The 12,725-nt window shown below is 45.6% G+C and overlaps 1 protein-coding gene across 1 annotated transcript in view; it reads right to left on the reverse strand.

The window, feature by feature from the left end:
• The window catches only part of LOC132807287 (zinc finger protein 271-like), an 86,962-nt gene extending 74,237 nt beyond the window's left edge, over positions 1 to 12,725 (reverse strand). The window contains exons 1-2 of the mRNA XM_060821557.1: positions 12,586 to 12,725; positions 2,104 to 2,169 (exon numbers count right to left, since the gene is read on the reverse strand). The gene's annotated coding sequence lies outside the window, so the exon portion shown is untranslated. The remainder of the gene's footprint in view (positions 1 to 2,103; positions 2,170 to 12,585) is intronic.

Consider the following 12,725-nt stretch of genomic DNA (forward strand, 5'->3'; position numbering starts at 1 on the left):
ATCAGAGAATTACTAAGAAAAAGATCATCATCTGCATATAGGGTAATTTATGCTTACCTGAACCAACCTTCGGGGCCATTATATTAGAGTCAGCCCGTATCGCTTCCGCTGATGGCTCAATTATTAGCGTGAATATCAACGGTGAGAGGACATCCCTGACAGGAGCCCATACCCACAATGAAGCTATCTGAGCCTCACCCATTTGTGATCACAACTGCTTTGGGATCATCATACAGTGTTGAGACCCATTTGGCAAATACGTTTCCAACGCCAAACCTCTCCAATGTATAGAACAGGTATGATCATTCAACCCTGTTGAATGCCTTCGCCGCGTCCAATGAGAATACTATTCCCAGTATTTTTTCCTGATGACAGACTTGATTCACATTCAAGACCCTTCTAATATTATTAGATTATCTATGGCCCTTAATAAACCCAGTCTGCTCCTCTTATGATATATGGCAGTACCCTCTCTCGCCTCAATGCTAATGTTTTCGAGAGAATTTTAAAAATCTACAGTTAGCAAGATGCACAATCTTCTGGATCCCTTCCTTTTTTGAGAATAAGGGAGATATTCACCTCTTTCAGTGAAGGCGGGAGGAAATCCTGACTTAGGAGTAGTTGTACATGCCCATAAGTGGGCCAGCTAATACTCCTGTGAACTCTTTGCACAATTCAACCTGAAAGCCCTCTGGCCAGGTGCCTTACCACTCTGAAGTTGCCTGATTGCTTCAAGTATTTCCTGGGTTGTTAGGGGAGCATTCAGGGCCGATACCTGTTCTGGGGTTAAGTCCAGAAAGGCCAGGCTTTTAAAAAAGGACTGCATCCTCCTGGCTCTATCTTCACAATCCTGCAATCAGAATAAAACTTTCTGAAGATTGTGTTGATCCTTTTAGGATTGTGAGTCAGAGTACCAGCATTTCCCCTGATAGCTGTGATAGCTTGAGGGGCCCTTTTTTTCCTTGCGAGAAATGCTAAGCATCCACCAGGTTTATCGCCAAATTCATATAATCTTTGTTTTGCAAATAATATTTTCCTCTTTGCCATTTGGGTAAAGGCGGTATTCAGAGCTGTCCTAAGGACTGTAATCCTTTGTAATTTGGCAATAGAAGGTCTGTTAGCACATGCTGTTTCAGCTGCTTTTAAGCGAGCCTCAAGTAGACACTGTTGTTCTCCCTTTAATTTTTTCTGGGTCACCGAGTATGAAATGATCAGATCTCGTGCATAAGCTTCAATAGTCTCCCACATCACTGACGGGTTACTAGTCGAACCTGAATTAATTTCCAAGAAAGGTTTAAATTCTTGACAAAAATATTTTACAAATTTACTATCCTTCATTAAGAAGAAATCCACATGCCAATGTCAGGAGGATGCCTCACTGTTCCTAGCCTTGATTTCCATATACACAGCAGCCTGATCAGAAATTATTATATCACCTATTTTACAGGATGATATGGAATTTAAAAAAGTCAAGGGGGCAAAAAACATGTCAATTCTAGTGTGACATTTATGTGGATTAGAGTAAAAAGAGAAGTCTCTGCCTTGCGGGTGGAAGCACCTCCACACATCTACTAATCCTAATTCTTGATTCAAATCCGCCAATTGTCTCGATCTGGGGGATACACCCGCAGTACCCTTGGGTATCCTGTCTATTTCCGGCTCCATAATGCAATTAAAGTTTCCCCCTATAATTGTATGATGAGCACAGAGAGCCATCAGTTTGGAGAAGGCTTCCATTATAAATTTGAAAGGATGCACCGGGGGACAATACTGGTTTAAAATCCCATATTCCTCTCCATTTATAAGGGCTTTAATTCGTATATATTGTCCAGATTCATCTTTTATCTGACTTCGGATTTTGAAAGGGAGATTCTTCCAAATAAGAATGACTACTCCCCTACATTTTGAGCTGAAGGAAGAAAAGGCAGCCTGATCAAATCCACCCTGTTGTAATTTCAAATGTCCATTATCCAATAAATGGGTCTCCTGTAGAAGAGCTATATTAACCCTTTCTTTTTCGAGGTTTGATAATATTTTCTTCCTTTTGATTGGGCAATTACTCCCCTTGACATTCCAGATGCACCATTTAATTGAATGACTCACCATAATCATCCAGACAAGTCCGAGACCCTCAGGAGGAGGAACACCATCCAAAACACCGAGCATAGACTATAGAAAATTCACAAAAAGAGATTCTTTATTACACGAATATCATAAAAAAGTTACTTCTAAATAAAAAAACAAAAACATATTTCAAGGGAGATTTTCCTCCTCGTTTCCGGGGGCATCACTTCCTTTCCCAACCAGTGCCCCACACTCGACCCAGGCACCCCATAATAAAAAAGAAAATTCAAGTGTACGACCAAGCTAAAGTTAAGTGACTAACCTACCACCCTCCTCCCCACCCCCCCACCTCTAGATATATTTGGTGATGTTAATACCACGTATAAACATATAAAACTATAAAATTACAGTCTCAGCAGATAATAATTATGGTAATACAAAATAAACAGGGGAAAACAACCCTGCTTTAAAAGAAAGAAAAAAAATAAGACAAAGCAGAGACCCCTCCTCACCTACATCTACTAGACTACCCGGCCTAATAAGCCCCCCCTCACTACTCCCCGGAGATAATATTAAGCAATAAAGTAATAAAAGAGAAAAAACAGGAGAAGGGGGAGGGCAGAACAACATCATTCACCACGAGTTAACTCTTACAATTTATCTAAGAGAGTCCAAAAATTCCTTGGCCTTCTCCGGCGATCCGAAGTTATACATTGACCCTTCGTGGCTAAAACGTAGCGCCGCTGGCTAGCACAGGGAGTACTGAATGTTTAAATCCGTTAAACGCCCTCCTCTTTTGAATCAGAGCTGGGGAAAAGTCTTGACACAGCATAATCTTGAATCCTTTGTGAATCATGGCTTGGGGATCTTTCCCAAGATTTCTAGAAGCTTCCAGGAGCACCTGCTTCTCCTTAAAGCACTACAGCCAGAACCGGACCAGATGGGGGTGCTGGTCCAAGCTGGCCTGTGCATTGCAACCCGTTGGGCCCATTCTACCCTTACCTTGCCTGATCCAGCCTTCAGATTCCATAACTGCGGAAGCCACTGCTCCAGAAGCATTGTAAGCTGGCCTTCCTCTTCCCGTTCAGAGAGGCCCAGCAAACGAATATTTTTTGGACGACGTCGAAAATTGAGGTCGTTGATGTGATCGTCCAAGGCCCGGACTCGCTGTTCGAGAGTCCGGACGCGACCCACGGCTGATTCTGCAGCAGCATTGGAGGTTGCGGCCTTTAACTCCGCCCCTCCGACTCCATGTCCGATTCTTTCAATATCTCGGTCATACTTCTGCAGCGCAACGGAGAGCGACTCCCACCTGTTCCTGGACTCTTCTATGAAGGGGTTGATCTTCTCTTCAAGCTTAGAAATCACTGCAACAAGGCTCGCCACCATAGTTAAGTCCCCTGGGGCAGCTACAGACACCTCTGCTGCAGCTGGGGAGGGATTCCTGTGTGGTGCGAGCATTCTTTCCTTTAGTCATTTTAACGGGGCACTAAACTGCTCAAGTTTGGTGCAAAATAACTAGCTGTATTTAAATAAAAGCTATTTTAAATGATTTGGCAGGTGTGGTGGAGGCAGACAGCCCACTTTGCCTGAGTCTTGGGCAGAGCACTACAGACTCAGACTTGCTGGGTCGCCACCATCTTGGATCTCCCCGCCCAGATGCACTTTAAATAAATCGAGAGCCCCTGCCTCTACTTCTGATGGCAATGCATTCCAGACATCTATCACCCTCTGAGTAACGTACTTTCTGTGAGCATCTCCAACATGATGTCCCAACTCCTGTACTCAGCAGGTGAACAATGAAGGCAAGTGTGCGAAACACCGTCACCCCATCTACCAGTGAGGTAGCTTTCAAGAACAATGAACCCAAAAGACCCGCGGGTCTCTGTTCTGCAACATGACCCAGGCCCTACCATTACCTGTACAAGTCTTTCCCTCCTTTATTTTAGCAAAATGCAACTTCTCATTTTTTTCCATACTTCTCTCATACACACACACACCATCCTCTCAACACTCTCACAGACTCATACTCCATCACAAATCACACTTTATCAAGCATGCACACATGCAAATACACATTCACTGATGCACAGTCTTATACACAAACTCACTTACACACACACTTTCCTGATGAAGGGCTTTTCCCCAAAACGTTGATTTTCCTGCTCCTGGGATGCTGCCTGACTTGCTGCAACACCACATTCTCGATCCTAAACTTATTACCCTCTAGTTTTGGGCTCCCCCATCCAAAGGAAAATACCATGTCTATTTACCCTATCCATCTCCCTCATGACGATATAAAAGCATATAAGGTCACTCCTCAGACTCTGGCACACTATGGAAAACAGTCCCAGCCTGTCCTTCTGTCTCTCCTCACCTGGGTAACCAAGACACATACCTGAGGTCGCAAAGTCTGCTCCCTCTCTGGATTCACTCCAGTTCATACAAGTGAGCCTGCTCCGCAATCATTAAAGATCATGGCTGATGTATCCATCGTTTCATCTTCTCCTCCCTGCACTGTCACAAGGAACCCCTTAATTCCCCTACCAGCAAAAACCCACCTGTGTCTTGAATATACTTAATGAAGCTGCCTCTATTGCTTCCTTGGCCAGAGTATTCCATAGATTTTGATGAAAACATCAAAACATCGATTTTCCTGCTCCTCGGATGCTGCCTGACTTGCTGTGCTTTTCCAGCACCACTCTAATCTAGACTATTCCATAGATTCATGACTCTCTGGGAAAAGCAGTTCCTCCTCATCTCTGTCTGAAAGCTCCTCCCTCTAGCCTTGAGGCCTAGTCTCACCCACCAGCAGAAATTACCAGACAGGGTAGGGCTTCACCCCCACAGTGCAATGACATTGAGAAGATGTTTCCATTGGTAGGAGAGACTAGGACCAGAGGGCACAGCTTTAAGAATAAAGGGAAGACCTTTAGGAACAGAGATAAGCGATGTCTCCTTTTTTGCCGACAGCGAGGAGCATGGATAATGTGTTGGTGACACCAGCGAGCAGGTGCGCTGTTGTTCACACCGAAGAGCAGACACAATATGCTCTGCGGCGATGCTGATGTTATTGACAGATGTTAAGTGTTCAAATGCCAGTAGGAGAAATAAAGGGTAGGGCCACAGTTCTTTTTCCCCCCATGTGGGTCAACATTTTATAGCTTTTGCATTTTGTCTGGCTGCTCACTTTTTTTTAAAATGTCTTTTCGTCAGTGTAAGGGTGAGATTCACAACTAGAGGGCAGAGGTTTAGGGTGAGAGCAGAAAGATATTAAAGATACCCCATGGGGCAACTCTTCCATGCAGAGGGTGGTGCTTGTATGAAATGAACTGCCAGAGGAAGTAGTGGAAGCCGGTATAATTGCAGCATTTAAAACACATCTGAATGGGTACTTGAATAGGAAGGGATTAGTGGGATATGAGCCAAGTGCTAGCAAATGGGACAATATTAATTTAGGATATCTGGTTGGCATGGACAGGTTGGACCGAATGGGTCTGTTTCCGTGCTGTAAATCTCTATGACTCTAAATAAAAAGTTTATTTTTCCAAATAACACCAAATCCATGTTAACAAGGCTGAGTGCACCATATGCTTTACTAACCATTCTCAACAGGTCCTGCCCCTTCAATGACTGAGGAACATATACATGCTGGTGCATAGTATCCTTCACTAGTATTTACACACTACCCTCAGCAATTGCACAAGTAACAGTGAGGGGTAAACAGCACAAGGATTAAAAAACAGTGAGGGGTAAACAGCACAAGCGCCAGTAAAAGCAGATGGAAAGTGAGTGTAAAATGTGACTATGACAGGACAGGCCCCACATTCCTTCCCCTCCGTCCCCCCCACAACCTGCCTCACCTTTCACCTCCCGGGCCCAGTACCTTCCAGGTGGCCCCATAGTTGACACAGGGGCCGCCCCACGACCAGTAGAACTCCACCACCCAGGCGGCCGACCAGTTCCCAAACAGGCCCTTAACCCCATCCGCCTCCAGAATGGTCACCGGCTCCTGCCTGCTGTACAGCCGGCCGGTGTGGCCGTGACACAGCAGCTGCACCAGGAAGGCGGCGGTGACCAGTGACGGGGGTCTGCCCCGGGCCGCACGGCGCCATTTTCCTAACGGCCGCCGCTTCCCCGCTCGAGCGACTTCTCCTCCCAACCGCCTTCACCCCCGCGTGACGTCTGCACGGGGGGATGGGCGGGGCCGGGGGAGCCTCACCGTCACCAAGCAACAGCCACCTCGCGCTACAACTGCTCATTCACAAAAACAAACTCTCCTGTCTCGCTCTGCAGCTGCAGGGGGGACACTGCCACGTTTCGAGGAGCCCTGTCTACATTGGGAAAGCTCACGGCTCCATTTAAACAGATATTCCGACATCTAACGGAACGGCCTCATATCTAAAGGGGTAAATCTGCATTTTAAAGGGACATAGACATTTTAACGGGTATTTCTGCAAATACAGAGATGTCAATGGACGAGATTATATTTCAAAGGGATGTGGCACATTACATATGAAGATATCCCTTTGAAAGTGACGCAGTTATATCTAAATGAATCTACATTTCGAAGAGACTTTGCCCTATTTATTAGAGACAATGTGAATTCTGTCTGTGTTCCAATGTTGAGTCAAAGTGACATTTTTCTTTGAAAAGCTCTGCATTTAAATTACATTCTTGAGAAGATGTAAGTTAGGGAGAATTGGCGTTGCTAAATTACCCATAGTGACCAGGGATGTACAGTTTTGGGTGGATTGGCCATGGGAAATACGGAGTCAGGGGTTGGGTACGGGTGGGATATTGTTCAGAGGGCCAGAGTGAAATAGATGGGCTGAATAGCCTGCTTCCACATTGTCGGAATTCGATGACCCTCCCCATAAAGGAGCATTTTATCTGCATCTATCCTATCAAGCCCCTTTCAGAATTCGACTGGTTTCAATAGAGGTATACAGCACAGAAACAGACACTTCGGTCCAATTCATCCATGCCGACCAGGATTGCAAACTAAACCAGTCCCACTTGCCTGCATCTGGCCCATATTCCTCTAAACCTTTCTGTTCATGTACCCATCCAAATGCTATAACTGTACCTGCATCTATCACATCCTCAACAAGTGCATTCCACATGCAAATCATTCTCTTTCAGAATGTTGCCCCTCCGGTTCATTTTAAATCTCTCTCCTCACATTAAAAAAGTCCCCCGAGTTTTTAGTTCCCCTACGCTAAGCAAGAGCCATTTGCTTTTCACCTTATCTCCACTCATGATTTTATCAATCTCACTGAGGTCACCCCCCAACCTCCTGGGCTCGAGTGAATAAAGTCCCAGCCTCTCCTTATAACTCAAACCCTCCAGTCTTTACAACATCCTGGTAAATCTTTATTAAACCCTCGCTAACAGTATTCTTCCTATTACAGGGCCACTAGAATTGTACTCCGTACTCTGAAAGTGGCCTCACCAACATCCTGTACAACCTCAACATGATGTCCCAACTGAAAATGTGTTGCTGGTCAAAGCACAGCAGGCCAGGCAGCATCTCAGGAATAGAGAATTCGACGTTTCGAGCATAAGCCCTTCATCAGGAATCATGATGTCCCAACCCCTATGCTCAGTGGTGTGAACAATGAAGGCAAGGTTGCAGTAGGTTTGATATCCAGACGTTTCATTACCTGGCTAGGTAACAACATCGGTGGCGACCTCCCAGTGAAGCTCTTGTCTCCTGCTTTCTATTTATATCTTTCTCCTGGATAGGGTTTCTGGGATATGTGGTGACGTCATTTCCTGTTTGTTTTCTGAGGGGTTGACAGATGGCATCTCGATCTATGTGTTTGTTTATGGCATTGTGGTTGGCATGCCAGGCCTCTAGGAATTCTCTGGCATGTCTTTGCTTAGCCTGTCCCAGGATACATATGTTGTCCCAGTCAAAATGGTGTTTTTTTTTCCATCCGTGTGTAGGGCTACGCGGGAAAGAGGGTCATGTCTTTTTATGGCTAGCTGGTGTTCGTGTATTCTGGTGGCTAACTTTCTTCCTGTTTGTCCTATGTAGTGTTTGTGGCAGTCCTTGCATGGAATTTTGTAGATGATGTTGGTTTTGTCCATGGGTTGTACTGAGTCTTTTAAAAGTTTGTTAGTTTTTGTTTGAGAGTGTTGGTGGGTTTGTGTGCTACTAGGATTCCGAGGGGTCTTTGTAGTCTGGCTGTCATTTCTGAAACTTCTTTGATGTATGATAAGGTGGTTAGGGTTTCTGGGGCTGTGGTTGGTCTGCTTGTCATGGTTTGTTCTTGAGGAATCTGTGCACTGTATTATTTGAGTATCCGTTCTTCTTGAAGACGTTGTATAGGTGGCTCTCCTCTGTTTTCCGAAGTTCATCTGTGCTGCAGTGTGTGGTGGCTCATTGGAACAGTGTTCTGATACAGCTTTGTTTGTGGGTCTTGGGATGGTGGCTGGTGTCGAAAGAAAGGACAACGGAGAACAACAAACCTATGTATACAGAAAACTGACAAACTGACCAAATACTTAACTACACCAGCAGGGGCCTGCAGGTCAAGGCCTCTCTGTACATGGATGACATTGCCGTTTTCTGCTCAGATCCATTGAGCATGCACAGACTCGTGCATATGTGACCAGTTCGAATGGGCATCGGGGGGCCAAGGGAAACCGAAGTAAGAGCGAGGCCATGCCCTTCGGGAACTGGGCCGACCTATCCTCGGTCCCCTTCACCATCAGGACTGACCACCTGAAGGTGCTGGGTAGTTGGTTCGGGGGGCTGGGGCGTGCGCCAAGTCTTGGGAGGGGTGTATCAGCAAAGTGGGGCAGTAGAAGTTGCCTACACGAGAAGTATGTGATGGACACCTGGAAGTACTCAAGGATGCCCTCAAGAACAGGGTATGATGCTCAACTCATCATCCGCCAGTTCCAACGTGCCACAGCAAGGAACCATAATGACTTCCTCAGGAGACAGACACGTGCTGCAACTGACAGGGTACCCCTCGTTGTTCAGTACTTCCTGTGCTAAAAAATTACGCTATGTTCTTCGTGACCTGCAACACATTATCAATGAGGATGAGCACCTCACCAAGACCTTCCCAACACCTCCACTACTTGCCTTTAAACAACTGCCAAACCTCAAACAGATCATTGTTCGTAGCAAACTGCCCGGCTCTCAGGACAACTCAATAGAACTCTGTCACGGTGGACGCTGTAAGATGTGTCAGATTGTGGACATAGATACCACTATTACGCGTGGGAACACCTTCCACCTTGTACATGGCAGGTACTCATGTGACTCAGCCAACGTTGCAGACAAGGATGCCCAGAGGCATGGTACATTGGGGAAACCGAGCAAAGGCTACGACAACGGATGAATGGGCACCGCACAACAATTAACAGACAGGGGGGTTCCCTCCCAGTTGGGGAACACTTCAGTGGTACAGGACATTCAGCCTCGGATCTTCGGGTGACCATCCTCCAAGGTGGACTTCGGGACAGGCAGCAGAGGAAAGTGGCCGAGTAGAGGCTGGTAGCTAAGTTCGGTACCCATAGGGAGGGCCTCAACCGGGACCTTGGGTTCATGTCACATTACAGGTGATCACCATTGCACCACACACACACACACACACTCACACATACACACACACACAAGTACACACAGACATGCACACACACACTCCCACACGCACCCCCTCACAGACACTCTGCGCTCACTACACACACACACACACACACACATTCTCACAATCACAACCCCCACCCCAGACAGACAAAGACCCACATGCACACATATTTTGTGGGGTGAATTTGTACTTGCAGAGTGACATCGCACTTTGCTCAAAAGCTGCATGCATTCATGTAGAACTCTGAGTTCAAAAACTGCATGAAGTTATATAAAACTTGGTTATCTCACCTTTTGGATTAGAGTCAATCTAAACATCAGGTCATAGACAGAGAACAAAGGGGGCTAACACCTTCAACATATTGTCTAGCTATCACCATTGTTAACAGCTAACCCGAGAATGCAACTTTTTAAAAAAAGGGTTTTGTGATTTACACATGAAAGAAGTGAAACTATCACTGTATTCTAACAGATGAAAGGCTTAACAGACAATGAATTTTTCAATGTATAATTTCAGTTACATCACACTGCAAATTTTTGCTATAAATTCTGTGTTACGATCGAGCCCTCCACAATCACCTGATGAAGGAGCGTCGCTCCGAAAGCTCGTGTGCTTCCAATTAAACCTGTTGGACTATAACCTGGTGTAGTGTGATTTTTAACTTTTCCACCCCAGTCCAACACCGGCATCTCCAAATCATGACAGCTTATAGGTGTCAGCATTATGTTGTAACAGTGATGCTATCAGTGAATAAAGGGGATGACGAAAATTAAACTAAACTCTAAGAGGGTATTGTTCCAGGCTTCCAAAGAGTACAATCTCCAGGACAAACCAAGAGAGAGGCTTTACAGGTCTGAGTCCATGAAGGATACCCTGGGCCACCTCAAATCTCCACTTTAACATGGGAGGTAGGACAAAATAGCTTCTGCTTGGCTAACTCGGTGGGAACTGAGTCAGGCAGATACTGGCGACTCAGAACAAACAAGGATCCACAGACTGACGTAAATCCGGTGAAAAAAATTGCAAATGCAGAAGTAACAATGTGAACCTAACCATTGATCACAGAAGTAACGGTTTGACCCCAACCACCAGACAGGACAAATACGATTCCAAGAACAGGTTGTCTACAAGAAATTATGATAGGCTAAGTCAAAAATGCACAAGGACCTTGCAAGATCTGATTGGTTGTTACTATGTGATCATGCTCAATGTCTGACTCAAAACAATGTACATAAGTTCTATACAAACTCTGTAAAAGTCGGCGGATTCTTTTGGCACTCTGGGGCATACTCATCAGTGGCTCAGTGGTTAGCACTGCTGCCTCACAGCACCAGGGTCCCAGGTTCAATTCCAGCCTCGGGGGGCTGACTGTGTGGAGTTTGCACATTTTCCCCATGTCTGCATGGGTTTCCTCCCACAATCCAAAGATGTGAATTGGCCATGCTAAACTGCCCATAATGTTAGGTGCATTAATTAGAGGGAAATGGGTGGGTGTGGACTGGTTGGGCCGAAGGGCCTGTTTCCATACTGTTGAGAATCTAATCTAAGCCTTCTGGGCTGATCAGAGTCTACCGACCCGGCCGTATCAAAGAATAAACTATTGCTTGTGTGATTGACAAAGAGTCATTTCCTTATTGACCAATCCCAGAAATCGGGATCATTCGAACAGCCAGACAGGTAATGGTTAATGTCCCCAGGATGTGGGGAGCAAAATAAGACATCAAGGCATTAACACCAACATCAGGGATAAACTGAACATACAGACATGACAAACATTAGTGGCAAGCCAGAATCACAGATGTACAGCACAGAAACAGTCCCTTCAGTCCAATTCATCCTTGCCGACCAGATATCCTAAATGAATCTAGTCCCATTTGCCAGCAATTGGCCCATGTAAATGCTTCCCAACATATACCCATCCAGATACCTTTCAAAGGTTGTAATTGTACCAGCAGCCACCACTTTCTCTGGCAGCTCATTCTTTACACACACCACCCTCTGTACATCGGAGTTCCCACTTAGGTTTCTTTTAAATCTCACCCTAAACCTGTGAGCAACCCCAGATCAAAGATCTTGTCTGTTTACCCTCGCCATACCCCACATTATTTTATACAAGGTTGTAGGGTCACCCCTGTGGGATATAGGTAAAGCAGTGTTACTTCTGTAACCATAATTGCTTCTGCAGGGTAAATGAACTAACGCCAAGGTATAGCTGTTTCAGCAAAGAGTGGAGTTAACAAGAGTGAAAACTATGTGAAGGAAATATATAATTGCTTTTGTATTAGCTAAAATGTGCATACAAGAATGAAATGCGCCTGCAAACAATGGTAGATATTACAGACAAACAGATAAAGGTGCTGTGAGGCGAGGGGGTGTATGTTAAACTAGATATGCTCGTACAAACAGTTATAAGCATCTGTTTCCTGCTTCTACAAAAACAAAAAAAAACACAATCAAAGAGGTCAGAAGGCTCAGTGTCGGCGAAACATGGGAGGAACTGTTGCTTTCGCAAACAAGGAAGCACCTGGCAGTGAAAGAGGATAAACGCTAACACTTTGTTCACGCACATGGCCGGATAAGGCAAGAAATAGACAAGAGAAATGGGCGCCACCGGGAAAGAATGGAAGGACCAACCGATCTTTTGCGGGTCAGCTTGGAACATCAGAGCGGGGGAATGGGAATGAGGGAAGGAAGCTGAACGGGCTGGAGCCAAAGTGGAGGAAGAACAGAGGATGCAAAACCGGCTTGAAGCTGCAATGAGGAATATTGCATGTGCTGTACTTGTACCTGTTGCAGTTACTGGTGGGAATCGGGTGCATTTTAAACATCAAAACAGAAAAGATATCCAGCCCTCTCCCTTCCCAATTTCTATCCTTCCGTCCCTCCTCACCCGGGTAACTAAGACACATACCTGAGTTTGCGGAGTCTCCTCCCTCCCTGGATTCACTCCAGTTGCTACAAGTGAACAGTTTCCCCTCCTCCCATCTCTGTCTCCCTCCCAGGATGAAGAGTTACCCAGAGGGAGGGAGATTCACTTTGAAACTGACAGGG

This window comes from Hemiscyllium ocellatum, assembly GCF_020745735.1.
Source record: "Hemiscyllium ocellatum isolate sHemOce1 chromosome 27 unlocalized genomic scaffold, sHemOce1.pat.X.cur. SUPER_27_unloc_12, whole genome shotgun sequence".
Taxonomy (NCBI): domain Eukaryota; kingdom Metazoa; phylum Chordata; class Chondrichthyes; order Orectolobiformes; family Hemiscylliidae; genus Hemiscyllium; species Hemiscyllium ocellatum.